The 19651-nt window shown below is 36.4% G+C and overlaps 1 protein-coding gene and 1 long non-coding RNA gene across 5 annotated transcripts in view; both read left to right on the top strand.

Moving 5' to 3' along the window:
- Window positions 1-19651, top strand: part of FGF14 (fibroblast growth factor 14) — a 689306-nt gene that overhangs the window by 588516 nt on the left and 81139 nt on the right. The window lies entirely within an intron of this gene.
- LOC116528896 lies at window positions 11770-12731 on the top strand. The gene is made up of 2 exons (XR_004259264.1): window positions 11770-12312; window positions 12639-12731. It is a non-coding gene; the product is annotated as an uncharacterized LOC116528896 (long non-coding RNA).

Below are 19651 nucleotides of genomic sequence, written 5' to 3'. Positions count from 1 at the left end.
ACTATTACTACTGCTAGGAAAATTTCACACATTTTCTCTGTTTTGTATAAACTCATGCAGCAGCCAGATCTAGTGGCACCCTGAGTGCGGACGAGGTCCGGAGGAGGAAGTCAGGCAGTGTCACTCAGTACAGTGACTTCACCCGGAACTCCAGAGGCTGAATGTAACCTTTTTATTTCTCCAACTTTTCACCAGTAAAAGGGAAAAAGTGAATTAAAATGAAAAATAAAAGACTGATTTGAGTGCCTTTTCAAAGAATATATTGCAAAACCAAGTGATAGCATTAGAGATGATGAAATTGTGTACCTGAAGGTGCACTGGACAGAAAGGAAACATACAGCTTGACTGTTTGTGCTTTGCTTTTCTGAATAATCTGCCACTTTCTTTTTCGTTTGAAGATAATTCTCAAAAATAATCAGTATTTACATTTTAGAGCAAATTTTGTATTTAAGATTTATCCAGGGTTTCATTTCTTGCTGCTTCAGGTATTTCAAAGATTATTTGTTAATTAATTGTAAGACAAACTTCATATCTATGTACTAAAGAGAAAAACACAGGAAAAAGAGGGAAGTTTTCCTGAGTAATGATTATAAAATCAAGAAGGCATAGCCTGAGCATTCTAGTATTCCAGATGCTCATTGAGAAACTAGGCCCCATGATCCTGGGAGATTATAATAGTAGATTAACTCATGTATACTTTTGGAAATTATTTAAGTTTTCAGAACAATCCAACAAGAGTGCTCTGTTAGACTTCTCACAAAATTACTTAAAGAGGAATGGAACTGGCAGGTGAGACGTGGCCTGAAATGTTTCTTTTGAAAAAAGAAAAAAATATTTTACTTAGCTTTCAAAGCCTACCTGAAATTGATTTAAAAAAATTAGCTAAAATTGAATTTTTTAAACTAGAGCTTAGCAAAGTAATAATTATGCTTAACATTACAATAGAGAAAATTTCCCACTGGTAACAGTGAGTATCTTTCTTTTGTAGAAATAAAGCAATAATGATTTTAAAATTTACTTCCATCTGATTTTATTTTCTGATAAAATAAATATTATAACAATATTTTAGATTTCTCCTTCGTTTAACCCAGAATTTTATCATCAGCTGTCTATATAATAGAATTGCATTTATGCATGAGGCCATAAGAGGGTTAATAAAGTATTTAAAAAGCATATTTTTTATTTTTATTTTTTGAGGTGGAATTTTGCTCTTGTTGCCCAGGCTGGAGTGCATTGGCGCAATCTTGGCTTACTGCAGCCTCCATCTCCTGGGTTCAAGTGATCTGGCCTCCCGAGTAGCTGGGATTACAGGTGCCTGTCACCATGCCCAGCTAATTTTTTGTATTTTTAGTAGAGACGGGGCTTCACCATGTTGTCCAGGCTGGTCTTGAAGTCCTGCCTCAGGTAATCCGCCCGCCTCAGCCTCCCAAAGTGCTGAGATTACAGGCATTAGCCACCATGCCCGGCCCATATTTTATTAAAATATGCAAAAGTCATGATAAGATGAGCTGAACTTTCTGTATCTAGTCCATGTAAATTATTGCTTATTATGTGTAAATTTTTCAGATCTCTGTAGCTATAGGGCTTTTCATATAATTTTGTTTTATTAAATCACAAATCAAAACAGTGACCCAGGTAATTATATTTTAGGGAATAAGTTGCTATTTTGTTATTTGTTAGTCAATTGTATAATTTCACTTTTAAGTGAATTTTTAATCCTTCTCTTTCACCATGTTGGCAGGGGAGGGAGAGCAAGAAGTTCCAAAAGTTAGAGAGGTAAACATTAAATAATATATTTAAGCCTTAAATCTCCCTTTAGATTTCAGGTGAGCCAACTTTTTTTTTTTTTTTAATTATACTTTAAGTTCTGGGGTACATGTGCAGAACATGCAGGTTTGTTACATAGGTATATGCATGCCTTGGTGGTTTGCTGCATCTATCACCCCATCATCTATATTAGATATTTCTCCTGATGCTCTCCCCCCACCAATCCCCCTACCTCCTGCTATCCCTCCCCTACGTCCCTTACCCCCTGGCCGGCTCCTGTGTGTGATGTTCCTCTCCCTGTGTCCATGTGTTCTCATGGTTTAACACCCACTTATGAGTGAGAACATGCACTGTAATTGCCAAAAATAATCAAAGTTTGAATTTGAACGTTAATTCAGATGAAGTTCTCCTTGTCTCAGGCTAAGAGGGCTTATTCTTTCTCTTGCTCGTAACCGATCACCCACCTGTCAGCACTACGCTCCTCAGTGTCTCCCTCATATCATTCTTGACTTTTGCCCGGTCAGGCACTCAGAACCACCCAATGACTTCTTGAAAAAGTAACTTTATAAAGTTTAGGAGAAACATTTTATCAAGAAGTAACTATTCAACTTCAAAATTTGAATAAACTATTCAACTTATAAACTACAGTTTATCAAGAAGATAACATTATTATCTCAGTGGCTACACCATCCTCTTCCAGCTGCAACTGGTTAGCAACCTTGGGTGAGCTGAGTAGGAGATCCCTTTTAAGTCACTGAAAGGGAGGCAGTCACTAGTGATGGTGACTGTGGTGAAGTACAATGAAGCCCTCACTTAGCTTCATTTATACTGCCTTTTGCCAAATATCTCCAATCTGCCCTTCACCCTTCTCTTGTTTTCAGTGCTTCTTAAAATATAAGGTTAAGGGGAGCCTGAAGTACCTGGTAGTGGAAGCTTCATGAAAGAATTCCAGGCAGGCATCAACAGGCTGTTGGATGGTTTCTGTGATTGGCCCTTTGGAGGTACCATATTGCCTGGGCAATGAGCATTCTTTAAAGACCTAATACTTGACCACTCTGAGTAAGCCTTTAATCTTAACAGTACCTCTTGAATGCCTTTCCTCCTCTGCCTCTCATTTGTTTCCCAGGCTTAATCACCCACTCCACCCTCCACTTAACTTCTCCCATAGCAGTCCAGTTGTCCAGTTATTGTAATTTACAAAAAAACATGGATGCTTACTGTAAACTTCATCTTTTCTTTCTTTCCACCAGCTCAGATGTCAGTATCCAGTATCCAGTATCCAGTATCTAAGTATTCTGCAATTCCACAAGTCACTCTTCCTCTAACCCTCTAGTGGAATGCAGAACAACATTCTTCCTTCCACTTGTTAGCATGAGGCTCCCTCTGTGCATGCATAGATGCCCACTTTGTTAGCACACATATGCATGTTACCAGAATAATCATCAGGGGTACTATTAAGTCTCTTTGGGTCTTTTATTGTTGTTTACTTTTATTTTATTTACATGTTACTTGTAAATCTGATTGCTAATTAATACTTTTCAAAGCCATTGTGGAAATACAAAGACTTATATGCAGATGTTTATGGCTGTATTATTCATAGTAATCCCAACACTGGAAACAACCCAAATATCCGTCACTTGATGAATGGATGAATAAAATGTGGCATATCCACAGAATAAAATGCTTACTCACCGATCCCTATAGGTTTACCTCAAAAATATTATGCTAGGTGGAAGAAGCCAAGCATGAAACACTAAATATTATATGATTCCATTTATATGAAATTTCCACAAAAGACACAATCATAGACTCAGAAACCATGTCAGCAGTCGCTTGGGGGCAGGGATGAAAGTGAGGACTGGCTACAAAGAGGCAAAAAGGAATTTCTAAGAATAATGGAAGTGTTCTAAAACCGAATGTGATTATGATTGCATGATTCTATAACTTTATTAAAACCCATTGAATTTAACCCTTAAAAAATATATATTTTATGGTATAAAATTAAACTGTAAGCTGTTAAAAATTGTGAAGATATATTTTTAAGGTCACATAACTGCTTTTGCATAATTTCATTTCACATATTTTTCAGTTACATTCTCTTTCTACAGTCTTTTACCCGTATCCAAACTTTTTCTTTTCAGCTCCGGTGTTCTTTGGAGGTTTCTTAAACTGTAGTGTGCACATTAATCACCTTGGGATCTAGTTAAAATGGGATTCTGATTCAATAGTTTTGGGGTGGGAACTGAGTTTCTGCATTTCTAACCAACACTCAGGTGATGCAGATGCTTTTGCTCTGGAGACTATGCTTTTTATAGCAAATATTAGTTGTCTGTCCACTTGCTGAAACTGTAAGAGCAACTTGATTTCCCCTCTGAGTAAGTGTAACCGTCTGTAATTTCATCCAAAACTTATGACATGGAAATAAGCTGTTTAATGAATACATTCCTTAGTTATGTCAGTACTAGGTTGTTTGCCCTTTAAAGTATTTGTTTGGTACTTCTCAGTGGCCATTTACATTAAGCTTAGTGATTCTTTTGGTTCCTCAAATTCCCTATCAAAGGCGTGTCGTTAATATGGTTTTAGTAGCAACTGTCTCTGAGAACAGAGTGTTCTGAAGGAGTTTACCTACATAAACTCTTCCATTAGAGGTAATGCAATTCAAAATACCTGATGCCTTTATTTTAATTTTAAATACATCTGTTTCTGGAACAGTTTGTACTGAGTCAATTTGAAATACTTTTTTTCCCTGCTCATATGCTGTTTGAGGTTCAGATACCAAGGGCATTGTAAATGGTGACTGTCTTCATCTGTTTGTACTTCTATAACAAAATACCTGAGACTGGGTAATTGAAGAACAGAAATTCAAGTTTTTTCAATTCTAGGGGCTGGAAAGTTCAAGATCAAGCCACTGGCATTTGGTGTCTGGTGAAGGCTTCTTGCTGCATCCTCTAATGGTAGAGTGGGTCAAAAGTACCAAACAAATACTGTGTTCTCACATGGCAGAAGGGTGGGGAGAGCCAACCCACTCCCTCAAACACTTTTACTAGAGCCCTAATTCTATCCATGAGGGCTCAGTTCTCAGTAATCACCTCCTGAAACCCCGACCTTTTAAAATTATCATCACATTGGCCATTAAGTTTCAACATGGGATCTTTGGAGGATACACTCAGACCATAGCAGTGAGTTGGAGAGAAGGCATGGCATGGTGGACAGCACATTGGTTTAAAATTCAGGAGATCTGGATGCAGGTAAAGATTCTTTGGCTACCTCCATGTGCTACTATAAGGATGTCACCATCTCTTATCACCTGTATGCAAGGAATGCTTTTGCCATAAACTTCACCTCTTTGGCAGTCTGCTTAAGTCCTTGACTTCAACATTTAAAGAAAACATTTTGAAATGCACAAAAGTATAGGATTGCTAAGGAAAGCAATTATATTGAGATACAGTTTTAAAAATATAAAAATATATAGCGATGTATGTGCTTTTTGAAATGAACACATTAAATAAAATCTAGTGGCAAATTAAAGTAGTGATGATCATAAATATTTTGAGATCTCTGCAACAACTAAATATAATATAAAATATCAATAAAGTTTATGGATAACAAAATGTTAGACTTTGACAATATCACTGTCATTTGTTGCTTATGTCTATAATTGAAAGAAATGCTAAGGTTTAATAAGATATTAGAGAACATAAAGATGTATTATTTCTGACTTTAGTTTGCACTTCCTCTTAACCCTGTTCACTCACAGCTTGAGGGTCTGTGGTCCTCAGATTAAGAACATCTGCATCAAAAGTTCTCTGAGGTCTAAAATTTAGCAATTAACTGATGATTTGAGTAATAAAGTTTCCAATCCTGTAATATCTTTAAATAATTTAGAATGCTATCCCACATCTAATAGGGAAAAATGGCATCTTTTCATCTCTTTTTTTTTTTTATAGATGAAGGAACTTAGATATAATTTGAAGTAGCTTGGCAGAGGTCTTCTGTTTTGTCATAAATTATTTGAAATCAGAAATGGCAGTTTCTGGGATTCTTTTTCACATCACCCTTCAATTTAGGAAATTAAATAATAAAATGTACTTGTTCATCTTTCACTGTGTAATTTAAGCCTTACAAAATTACTTGTTAGAGACCTTCAAACTTTATACCTACAAGATAAATATTTAGGCCAGTTCTTCCTTGTTACAGATGAACCAGTGATGCTCAGTCAAGCAACAATTACCTACAGTCAAACAACAATTAGCTACCACTACGCACCTATTAGAACAATCAAAATCTATAACACTATCAATATCAAATGTTGTGGAGCAACAGGAACTCTCAGTCATTGTTGGTTAGGATGTAAAATTTTACAGCAACTTTGAAAGACAGCTTGGCAGTTTCTTTTAAGACTAAACATAATGTTGCTGCACAATCAGCCCACCAATCATGTCCCTGGTGTCTATGCAAAGGAATTGAAAGCGTGTACACACATAAAAAAATGCACACAGATGTTTATAACAGCTTTATACATAATACCCAAAACATGGAAGCAACCAATATGTGCTTCAATGTGTGCATGGATAAATAAGTGGCACATCCAGATAATGGGGTATTATGCGGCACTAAAAGGAAGTTATTTATCAAGCCATAAAAACACATGGAAGAATGACAGGTGCATATTAGTCATTGAAATAAGCCAAGCTGAAAGGGCTACATACTGCATGATTTCTCTATATGACATTCTGGACAGAGCACAATGATATGGACAGTAAAAAGATCCATGGTTGCCTGGGATTGTCAAGAGGAGAAATAAATTGGTGAAGCGCAGAGGATTTTTTCAGTTCAGTGAAGATATTCTGTATGATACTATAATAGTGGATATATGTCATTATACATTTTCCCAGACCCATGGAATGTGCAACATCAGAGTAAACCCTAATGTAAGGGATAGATTTTTGGTGATTATAATTTGTCAGTGCAGTTTTATCAACTGTGGCAAATGCACCACTCCAGTGAGGAATGTTAATAAAAGGAGAGGATGTGTGTGTGGGGGAGCAGGATGTATACGGAAAATCTTCATGCCTTTCTCTCAATTTGGCTGTGATCTAAAACTGCTCTAAAAATTAAGTCTTTTTTAAAAAAATAAATGAAACTCATTAAGTGTCATACCCAAGTTAAGACCCATGCTTTTCCATTTTTTTTTTTGCCTGCGGCATCTTATGAAAAGAACAGGAATCCAGGATTTCTTTGAAAATCCAAGACAATCAGAAATATTTGAAAACACAGAATATTTAGGAAACTAAAGGCCTTCCTGTCTGTAGGAATGGATTGTGAATCAACCCAAAGAAAGAACTCCCTTGAGGGTTGGTTATTGATGTCAAAAATGTCCTCTCAGGTTTGGAATGCCAAGAGGAGGCTGTAAGACAGAAATTGCACAAAGGCAAGATAAGAGAGAGCTTAAGTGATGCAGAAGACTGGCAAGGACAGAGTCATCCAGTCCTGCATGTCAGCGAAGCAGGAGATCTCTAAACAGCATGACGTGTAGCAGTGATATGGTCGTCAGCATTAGATTGCCCACTAAGCAGGCTTCATCTAATGAATAGAGTGTAATGTGAATTATGGTGTTATCCTCTTGATGTAAATGATGGGAAGGATGGATCTATGACTATTCTAATATGTACATTTGGGAAGTAATGATGAAGTAGGAGTTTTGAGATTGTGTTTTAGTAAAATTGTGTACAAGGACTAAAAGCCACTAATATGTAAATACCGTAGGAACACAAAAATGATTAAGATGTAGATTCCGTTTTCAAGATCTTAAATAGTTATGTCAAAATCTTGATTCAAATCCAAACTCTTCCAACTCACTAGCTAATTATCTAGTTGTGTGACCTTGGGGAGTCTCTTCCTCCATAAGATGTGAATTACAATGGGAAAAAATCTTATAGGGTGGTTGTGAGAACAAAATTAGTTTACTGGATAGCCGGCTCTGTTTGTTGGTTTGACATCTATCAATCAACCCCATAACCCATTAGACATGAGTTAATCTATACAGTATTTAGAAACTGCAAAATTGAGGAGTCCTATACAAAGCTGTTTCATGCTCTGTTATATGGTAATCCTTTAATCAGTTATGCACTCTGACTAGAACTTTTGCCCTAAATCCAGAGTGGGAAAATGTGGTGAGCTGGTTGCTGCTTTTCTGTTTGTCTCTTTACCTGTTGAAGTCTGCCAGCTTGTGTCCTGTCAATTGGTAATAGCCCACTGTGCACTTTAATATTAATATAACTGTTTAGTGAAGCAGCAAAATGGAGTCCCATTTAACTAATGTGAGTTTTGCTGGTTTTAGATTTTATGATAAACTCTTTATAGCCTGTACCTGGGACAGCCAGTCAGTGTGATAACATCTGCAGATAGGACATGAGACTATTGACTGCCACTGTAGTTAGTGGCCATTAGTAAAAAGGAATAAGGTTAAAGATTTTTAATAATGTGTTCTGAAAACAAAAATAAATTCCTGGAATCAAGATTATTTTTCTCTACATAAAGAATTTTTCTAAGTATGTACATGTTTTTCAACTTATCTTGACATATTATTTTACTGTAAAACATAAAAACAGGTAAAAATTATTGCTTGAATTATGAAAAAATAAGTTTTGCTGTCACACTCTTAATATAGGACATATATTAAAGTGACATAGTACTAGACCATTTCCCCAATTTATCAAAAGTTAAGAACTCCTGGAGATTTAAAAGCATGCATTCAAATGTTGACTGTTCTTGGGAACTAATTAGAGTGGAAGAGAGTAAAATGAATTCAACAGCGGAGTATTCAGGAGCTGCACACGAGGACTTAAAATATATTTCTCACATGATATAGAAAATTGGAAATTACATTATGCACTGAATTACTACATTTTATGAATGTGTTATATATTAATAATAGTTTACAAAGGATAATTTACAGATTTTTCTGTTTCATATCTAGACATTGCCAACCTCATTTAATATATGCTTAAAGTCTTTACCTGAAAAAATTTCTAAAGTAATATGTTAGCTCCATCTCTTATCTACTGGGACTTCTGTCTCTCAGTAGTCATTTCCAATAAATAGCAGGTGTGTTTTAGAACCGTGACTATCCAAAAAGAGAGAGATGCCAAATTATAACTACCAAGCCATTTTTCATTACTAATAGCTCATTTTAGTTTTGTTAGCAAAAGCTGTCTTGTCATTCCTTGAATTGAAGGTGAAGACAGTATTTCTTATAATTTATTGAGAAATCACAAATGAATTTACTAGTGTAATTTTTAAAGATATGGCAAACATTAATTCAGAGTTTTAAAATTGAGCATAATATAATTTTATTAGGTTAAAAATAATGCATCAATTTATTTCTAAATGATGATTAGCAAATGGAGAAATGGTATAGGTAAAGAAGCACAGAAAGAGGAAGATGGAAGAAAGAAAAGAGAAAAATGAGAAGGATAACAGAAGGAATAGGAAAGAGATAGAGAAAGCAGAAGGATATTTAATAGATTCACAGATGCATGTAAGTTACAATAAATGGGTTTATCTTCTTCCATTACTTAACACTGCAAATCATTTGAGCTATGAGTTGCTATTTGCTACTTTTTTGAAAATGTGTATTCATTAGTTTTCTCATTCCATAAACATATATTGTACCTCCTGGACACAAAGCACAGAGCTAAACCCTGTGTGGGATAATAATATACAGTATATTCCTTGCTTATTAGCTATTATTTGCATCTCTTCAGCTGCTCCAACGTTTCAACCATTGCATTATCCACCCAGACACAAATCATTTTGGGCTTTACTAGTGTTATGCAGAATAATATCATTTCTGTACCACATACAATCCTGTTGAGGGCCTGGGAATCCAGCATTCTTCTTAGTTCAATGACATGTTATTGTGGAAGTTATTAAAAGTAAAACTGTAAGCTCAAATCATTAAAATATCTCTCTGATGTTGCAGCATGTAACAATCTTCCCAACCAGTCTCTATTTAAATCTGCAATTCCAGCCACTTCCTTTCCACTCAATTCTTTGTTTCCAAGTGATACAAATTAAGTAGACCTTTCCTGTTATAGAAGTTGTATTTACGTAGCAATTGTTTTCCCTGGCTTGAGGGTCAGGGAATTGTACTTACCCAGAGCATTTTTTTCAAATTATAAAATGTTAGGTGAGAGAAATAATGTTTTAATTAAGAGCTCAACACAGCAAAATGCACATATAATCCAAAACAGGTCTACTTAAGAGAAGGAAGTAAATAAATATGTGTATTATATTGCTTTGATACCATTTAGCTTTCAGAGAGAATATTCAAAGTGAGTAGTCTAATTCCAGGAAACATTGTAATGTTATGAGGCCATTGAGCCTTTCTACTTTAGTAGAATATTCTACTAAAGTTTGTGGATTTGCTCAAGAAATAAGTTAAAATACTGATGCAACTCTAATTCTTTTCAGTGATCAAAATGGGAATGAGTAGTGATTATGTTCAGAAACTGATAAAAGAAGATAATTTATGCTCAGCATTGGTGGCCAGTCCACTAAAAGTGATGCACTGTCTGGAGTGAACTGAAAGAATAAGGTTATAGTCCAGACTTTTCTTCCTTTTATTCTTGTTCTTTTTCTTGCACCATCCCTGCCCTTTTTCTTTTTCTTATAATCTTCTCCACTTATTCCAGTTTTTGAATTTAGTGTGCTATGGTAGGCTGGAGAGAAGCTTGCATAGAAAATTATAAGGAGATTTTATTCCAGAGAAATGAAAAAAAATCACTCTAAGACGGTATTAAATCAAGTTATGTTGAATTCAGAAGTTTTATCACTGTGATGGAACCCCAGGAGTCTTTTGAGGATCAATAGTCTTTACTCCCCAAACATGACATCATTAGGTCCCTTTTATTCCAAGAGGGGCCTAATCATGCTATTTGGTTACTCTATTAATGATGATGTTCATGTTACAAAGAAAAGTCCAGCTAGTTTTATTTTTAATACTATGATGCAGGCAAAGTAAATAACATTTTCAGATACTATAGCACAATTTTATAAATTACTGCACTCCAGTACCTAAATGATTCCATTAAATTAGATTATTTGAAAGTTGTGTTCCTTTTTCACAAAATATGATTTGTCATTGACTCCTACATTTATCAAATATTTGAATGCCTAATAAATCTCAGATGCCAAGATGACTTTTTAACTATTTTTTTGCTCATATTTTGACTTGGAATGAAAATAATTTATAGATTAATATATGTGTGCACGTGTGTGGGTTTACACACATTAGAGTGTACAAGTGTTATCCCAAGGGCAAGTATAATGATAAATGCAGGCATAAACTTATTTGAAACCACATTTGTGCCCATATTTTATCCACAAGTTCATGTGGATAACCTATACAGTTTAATGTCCTATAAGAAAGTTGCATGTGTTTCAAAAATAGCAGTATCCTATACCTTGCCATATAACATGAATAACAAAATATGTGACATAAAATTTATTTTAAAGATGTTTTGGGGGGCCGGGCTCGGTAGGTGATGCCTGTAATACCAGCAATTTGGGAGACCGAGGTGGATGCATCACCTGAGGTCAGGAGTTCAAGACCAGCCTGGCCAACATGGTGAGGCGCTGTCTAAATACAAAATATTAGCTGGGCATGGTGGCAGGCAGCTGTAATCCCAGCTACTCAGGAGGCTGAGGTAGGAGAATCACCTGAACCCAGGAGGCAGAGGTTGCAGTGAGCTAAGCTTGCACCATTGCTCTCCAGATTGAACCACTGCACTCCAGCCTGGGCAACAGAGCGAAACTCCATCTCAAAAAAAAAAAAAAAAAAAAAAACCAACAGATATTTTTCTGAATGTACATATACATATATTTTTATAAATGATTTTATACATTATATACTTACATACCTATGTGACACATGAATTATATATGTATATACATTATATATTTTATACATATGTATATGTATATTTAATACACAATAAAACTGATATATGTATATGCATGTACATTTTTATACATGTCTATACATTTATATACCTAAATTTAACACACATATGTCATGTATATACATGTTTAATATGTACAAATAAAAACTGATGAATTTGCCTTGTTTTAGAATAATTTTTTAGAACTCAATTTGTGCTCTTGTTTGTGGAATAGTTTTAACGAAGTGTTCTTTGTCTTGGTTGTATTGAAGGTGGCATCATACACAGTAACAACTTTATAGAATAACATTGAAGTTAATCTGCTTTTGGGGGGTGGTCAGAATTTTATATTTATTATATACTGGTTGTCTATACAATTTTGATAATAAGGTTGGTCCCTCAAAATTTTTCTTTGAAAGAATATATGTAGTCATGTTTCCGATTAGCAGATACCCGAAGCTATTGCTGTTATACTTCTTTAACTTCTCTGGAGGAAAATACCACTGCATGTATGGTGCCCTTAATGACCTTTCATTAGCCCCCAGAATTAGCTGTCTGAATTTGTGTGTCTGACATTGGATAAAATATTTGCATTTTTTTTGTTTGTTTGTTTTTTGTTGTTTTTTTTTTGAGACGGAGTTTCACTCTTGTTACCCAGGCTGGAGTGCAATGGCGTGATCTCGGCTCACCGCAACCTCCGCCTCCTGGGTTCAGGCAATTCTCCTGCCTCAACCTCCTGAGTAGCTGGGATTACAGGCACATGCCACCATGCCCAGCTAATGTTTTTTTTTGTATTTTTAGTAGAGACGGGGTTTCACCATGTTGACCCGGATGGTCTCGATCTCTTGACCTCGTGATCCACCAGCCTCGGCCTCCCAAAGTGCTGGGATTACAGGCTTGAGCCACCGCGCCCGGCTGCATTTTTAGCTGGGATAAGCTTGGAAACACGGCAATGAACGTGAATTTCATAGCCTTTAGAACCAAATTACAGCTGTCTATAGCTTTTATATTTCTTTAGTTTTGAAAATACAGACCACCATTAATAGAAATGTCTATTACTTTTTAGATATAATGATTTACCTATGATAAATATCTTTGTTGACCCCCGCACATTTTCCTTTGTATTTTCAACCTTTGTTTTTAAGATCTTCTCAACAAGGCAACCACTAAGAGAGCTGTTTTTACTTGCTGTAGCTGAGTGGTTCTCAACCCTATCAGGCCTCAAATACACTTTATACAGCGAACATTTGAGACTGTCCCTTTACTATTTTGGCATGAAATTCATAGACAATATCACCTGCTTATAGTCTTATTTTTTTTTAACTGTAATGTAGTGCCTTAAAACAACATAAAGAAAATATTGTAGGAGATATTTCCAAATTTAAAATATATGTATTTCAGCATGTGAACTCTCAAGCATATCCACACAACAAGACACAATGATGCCATATGTGCCCGTCTTAGGTAGAATCACTATGTATCCGACAGTTACAAATACAGATTGATGGAGGTGTGTTGCATTGGGTATTCAGGCACCATTCATGAGGAAGCCATCAAAGATCTGATTTTCTTAAATGCGAAACAATTCTTGGTAATGGTCAAGTAAAACGAAAGATAATCTTTCTTTGATTTACATGGTAGTTGCATTTTTGTAAGAACTAGTGTATAGAATATGCCTTAGGGTATGTGTGTATGTATCTATATATCAGTCTATAGATCTGTATTTTGTTTGTATAAGATACAATTACAATTTAAATGTACAATTAGATCATTTAATCTGCCTTCTCCACATAAGCATATGTGTGTATGTGTGCTTGTGTATGTCTAATGGAGTTGTGATTTAAGTGCAGATGCTTGTAAGTAGGTTTTTCATCTACATGAATGTCCCATGAGGCATGGAAAAAATGTGCAGCCTGCAGGATATCTCCCTCCTTGTGTGTGGGACTATCTTCTTGTGTGTAGGAGCGTCTGTGACTTTTGTATGCTAAATACCAGCAGTACTTACCTTTACACACCAACAAATTTCCAAAATTCCTGTAGGATGCATTGTGATCCCTTTTCGTTACCATGACTGTAGTTTTTTTCTTATTGTATTTTATTCCATCACTTTCTATCTACTCTGTAACCCACTTTAACCTGGTGTCCACTCTCATTACCCATCCAGCCCAAACTCAAAGAACTGTATTGAAAACACTCTCGCCAAGGACCCTTAGTACTGCAAGTTGTTAAATGCTCATCCCATCTAACTTTTAAGTAACTGTAGACATAGATTCCGCATCTGGACCACCTCAGTTATCTCCATGGTAACACACCCTTCTCATGCGCCTTCTTACTTTCTGGCTTTTTTTTTTTTTCTAAGTAATCTTTAAATATTGTGATTCCTTCTAACTTGATTCTATGCCCTTTGCAGCCTCACACACCTATTCCTATGGCTAAAATTTTCAACTAAATGCAAATAGCTTCTATATATTTCTAGCTTAAATTCCTCTTCTGAGCTCCAAACTTGTATATTAATTCAACTGCCTACTCAAAAGTTCCATATCGATGTCTCACATGCATCTGAAATGCAGTATGTCTGCAATTGAATTCATGTCCTTCCACCCAAAACCTGGCTTCCTCCAGTGTTTGCTGGCTCAATAAATGCAGCAACATCTGCCAAGTTCCTCATGCCAGAAGCCTAGGTGCCATCCAGGACACATCTACAGGATCATGTAGTCAATCTGTTACTGAGCTCTATATAGTCTACCACTTATTTAAAATGCATAACTGTTTATTTAACTTTACTGTTTATTAACTTCAGCATTCTAAACATGCAAAAAAACAATAATGCAAATTATATTTAAGCACAGAGGTTCTTGAACTTTGATTGATGCAGTGGCTCTTCCCTTTGCTGACAACAAACAGCTCTGCAATTTGTTTAAGAACAAAGTTTCAGTGGGTCTGATGGCTCATGCCTGTAATCCCAGCACATTGGGAGGCTGAGGTGGGAGGTCCACTTGGACCTGGGAGTTCAAGATAAGCCTGGGCTACATAGTGAGACTCTCATCTCCATAATGATTTTTTTAAATTAGCTGAGTGTAGTTATGTGCACCTGTGGCCTCAGCTGCTTGGGAGGCTAAGGTGGAATGATCCCTTGAGCCTGGGAGGTTGAGGCTGCAGTGAACTATGATCATGCTCCAGCCTGGGTGACAGAGCAAGACCTTGTCTCAAAAAAAAAAAAAAAGTTTCAAAATGACTGCACTTAACTAAAAAAAATTCAAACAATTTTCATGCCAGCTGACACCTTCGGTCCAGAGCAAAGAATGGCAGCAGAATACTATGTTACTCTATACAGAAACAAGACAACTAAAGCTAAATGGATGCGCATTGCGGCGGCAGCAGGTCCAGCCTCACAGTCCATGTGCTGAGCTCCAGGTTCTCCAAAAGCCCTCATCCCCCACAGCCTCAACACGAAGCCAGGAGCCTCAGGAGTTTGTCTGTATTTTGTTCTTTTCACAAACGATGTATATGTACAGTTGACACCTCAGGATTTCTAGGCCGTAGCTATGTAGTAAACATCATCATACACATGTTTTTAAATGCCAGAAACATCTTTAAGTGCCTTATCACACAAACAGTAAAGTGCACAGAGTGAGGAAAACACAAGATTGCCTTTTTATTTTTAAAAATGTTTGAAAATACATATAACCTTGACATAGTTTCAGGATGCTCCAGACACCCACAGCCACTTGAGGTAAACCACTCTCAATTTCTAGACCACTTTGAAAAACTGCAGTATGATTCTGATCAGATTTTTTCATTGAATCCAGTGAGGCCAATAGATACTTCTCAAATAGATGTGTCAGTTACAGCACTCCCCTCCTCTAATGTGTTCACAAAGAGACAGATAAAACAGGTTTTTTCGTTCATCCTCTTCCTCTCCTTGCTTTGTCCTCCACGTCTTCTTCATGTTCCTCTTCCACCTTTTTCCAGACAATGTTAGCAGGGCGCATTGAGCCATCAAACTCCCCTGTACACTTACTGTCAGCAGCATCCTTCTCGCCCTCTCTTTAAGCTTCTCCACCTTAGCGATGTCAGGCTGCTTCTTCCTGTCACTTATGTGATTCCACATCTCACCTGGCTTTTTGCCAGGGATGCCAGGATTTGCAGATTTGACTTTGAAGTGGACTTCTGAACAGAACAGAAAGAATCCAGATGGCGGCCTTTTTGAGACCTTCGAGGCCTTCTTCTTGCCTCCCTGAGCTGGTCATAATCATTCATTTCCCCATCAGAGCCTACTTTTACTGCCTTTGCCATTTTATCAGATTTAGACTTGTCTTTCCCAGACACTTTCACCTCTCAGAGCACTTCTTGAAAAATTCTGCTAAGTTGACAGGGAACTCTGGGTTTTTCTTTTTATGTTCTTCTCTGCACATCTGCACAAAGAAAGCATAAGCAGACATCTTTTTTTGTGTTTTGTTTTTATTGCATTTTAGGTTTTTACCCCAAAATGTGAAGAACATGCAAGATTGTTGCATAGGTACACATGTGCCAGTGTGATTTGCTGCCTTCCTCCCCATCCCAAATAAGCAGACATCTTACCCTTTGGTTTCTTGGGGTCACCTTTAGCCATCCTGACCATATTGTTTGCTAATCTGGGCCGTGCAGGGCATGATGCCTTGGCTCAGTGCTCTCCAGCATCGAGCTAGCTGCCACCATGAAAGGCAGCTGTCTACCACTTAAATAGCTCTTACATTCATCAAATACTGCCCGTTTCCATTTCACCATCAACACTAAAGTCTGCCAAACTAATCCTTGGTTCTTGCTGGGGCCTGTGTTTCAAACAAGTTCTTAATCAACCTGTTTTCTCAGATGCTCTCACTTCTTCCAATTACACTACTCTAAGTAGATCGTCAGAAGGAGCTCCTAAAAACATCCAAATCTCAGCACAGGGGTTTAAATGACCCCTGGGCCAAATCTGGACAATCGCCTATTTTTGTAAATAAAGTCCTATTAGAACACAGCTGCGCACTTTCTAAAGTAATATTTTCTATGGCTGTTTTCACTTTATAGCAGCTGAGTGAAAAGTTGCAAGAGACTTCATACTCCCAAAGCCTAAAATCTATACCATCTCTTTAGAAAAAAAATTGTCAACATCCGCATTGAGCATGTACTGAATATGCAGTAAATGTAATTAATTGTTTTATGTCATATTCTCCAAATACAGCATAGCTCTCCTTATAGTCCCTAAGACCCCATATGGTTCCTTATAGTTTTGCTTGTAGAGAAAGATCTTGTGTTTTCAGACTTTGTGTTCTGTTCAGATTTTAATCATGTGAAAAAAAGAATTACTCACTTAGTATCAATAAGAGCAGATGCCAAAATAGCTATTTGAGATAGCATTGAAGTTTGTGCTCCTTGAGAGCCAGCTTCTAGAGACAGCTACCTAGCTGTCCCTCACTCAAACACCTGCTTGCTGGCACCCAGTTTTGATATTCCTCTTAAGGAGAATGTCAGAGCATTATGTCACATTTTATAACAGTTTAACAGTACCTTCTCCAGGCAGATTCATTATTAAGTACATATTAATATGAAGGTTCAGGATGGCCTGTCTTTTGATTATGGTTGTGAAAATTTCCCTACTAAGTTGTGAACTCTGTATCCAAAGCTCACTAGAGCAAGGTAAAAGTATTCTCCATAAAGCTGAGCTGCACTTCCTCAGATTGTCTTGCCATCTGTCTCCTTCAACAAAATATGCCAGTTGAAGGTGTCCAGACACACATAAAATGGGTATTCTTGATACGTTTTATTTCATTTTTTTAAAGTAGATACCTATTTTATAGATGGAAACTTTTATTGCATTGTAGTTAGAAGAAGTGCTACAATTGGTTGCTATTTTTGAATAATCGAGGACCAGATTTTTAGATTAATGCAAACAACAAATGGATAAGTCCCGTTTGGTTTGACACACTTTATGTTTATTATAATAGCCACTGTTATTACTATTATTTCATATGGACATTATCACATTGTTACATATGTAACTTATGATCATATTTAGCAGTTAAATTTGAAGACTAGATACAAATTCTCATTAGTTTTTATATTTTACATTAGTTTTTTTATTTTATATTTCCATATCATTTGTAAGGATATGAAATAGACTGAAGTATAAATTACTTGAGGGTAACTTGTTCTAAAACCATATAAGTGACAAAGAGGAGGGTAGTACCACAGGAAAGTAAAATAAATTTTCAGCTGACACAACCCATAATGATTTTCAGATACTCAATTTTGAGACACCCTTTCTGTCTGCAGATTCTAAAATGCTAACTCATTAAAATAAAAGGCCATTTTTTATGTCTCTATGGAGACGTGACTCTGGAGAAGTAGGTAGAGAACATTCTTTAAAAATTGACATTCCTTCTATGTAAACTTTACCTGAAAGACAATTCATTTGTCTGCACTAGATACTAAGTCTGATAAACCATATACAGTCTTCTGTATATGTTATCATATAACCCCTCTTGTAATTTCGATGAAATCATTACTGTGGACAATTCTGAAGATTATTTTTAGGTGTCCTCTTCCCCTTAAGTTATTCCTTTTGAGCATTTTTATAAAGTCCTTTGTTCCTACTGTTCATTTATATAACTGTCCTTTCCTTGATCGTTTTGCTTTGGGTAGTCTTCCAATTATCTAAGAATAGTACACTTTGGGAAGGGAGTGGGAAGGGTCTGCTGGTAGACCAGAGTCAATGATCTTCAACCAAGATAGTGAGAAAAAGTAATGACTATCACAGACTAATATATGCATACTAGATATTTATCAGTTTCCCCCCAAATGGTTGGCTGCTCACTGTTTCTGTCATTGCCACACATTATTTAAATTCACCCAAAGCCATGTTTTGCTGCCTTAAATCCTTTATTTCCAGCACTAAGCTATGCAAAAAGATCTTCTGTTGTGGCAAATCACCTCAGCAGGGCATTTTCCTACATTGCTTGCAGGCTTCCCTCTGCTTACCAAGAGAACAGCAGCTGAGTCTGGAAAAGAGAGAACACAGGCTTCTGAAATATCACATCAATGTCATATGAAGGCACTGATGTGACTTCTTTATCCTTTGGGCTCATATATCCTATGAAACTTCAGGTTTGAAAGACAAAATGAGTATCAGAGAGAACAGCATGAATTTGAAATAAGAAAGATCAGACAGGAAGAAAACAATGTCTCCAACCTCCCATTCCCAAGAGGACTTCAGGTAAAGAATAGGTCAAAATTATGCTGAGACTTAGTAGATGTAGAACAATTTTGTTCACTCATGTTGCATAAAAAATTCACTGGAAGTCATTCATATGCAGCAAATAGTTATTTTGTGTTTGCCATATATGTGTGAGGCAATGTTTACCTTAGATTAACTCATTGTGAAATGATTAATGCTCTAATTATTTATACATCTGCTGAGTAGCAAAATACTGTATAGTTTTAAGAAACAATACTTCAAAAGTGCAGTTAGCTCAGAATTTTGCAAATGTCATGCCGAGGTTGTTGATGAAGCTGATTTTCTCATTGCTTATGCCAACCTGCACAGTCATGTTTAGTATACACACACACACACACACACTCTCACAAATATATATCTTACTTCCTAATCTACATTTCAGTCACTTATAGAAGCATATATCTAAACAGCCTTCCCTTAGAAACAAGCAAATGCAACCCATGCTTCCACATAGCCCTTAAAATGGCAACTTGCAAGACGTACACAGTTTTAAAATTATATTAGCTTATTCATAGCAAGATTGTTCATTGGCCTATGAGTACATTCAGTCTTGAACACATGCTCTCCAACCTCACCCACCAAAAGACCAGTTAGAGATCTGAGATGTGGAAGAATGCTATTCAGTTTAGATCTTTCTCTCTCATCTATTATTTTCTAGATGAATGGGTACGAGTTAAAATGT

Source organism: Sapajus apella, unplaced genomic scaffold, assembly GCF_009761245.1.
Source record: "Sapajus apella isolate SASKATOON/1434 unplaced genomic scaffold, GSC_monkey_1.0 scaffold60, whole genome shotgun sequence".
NCBI classification, from domain to species: Eukaryota; Metazoa; Chordata; class Mammalia; order Primates; family Cebidae; genus Sapajus; species Sapajus apella.
Note: the sequence above shows the minus strand (reverse complement) of the source record. Positions and strands in the feature narration are given on the sequence as shown.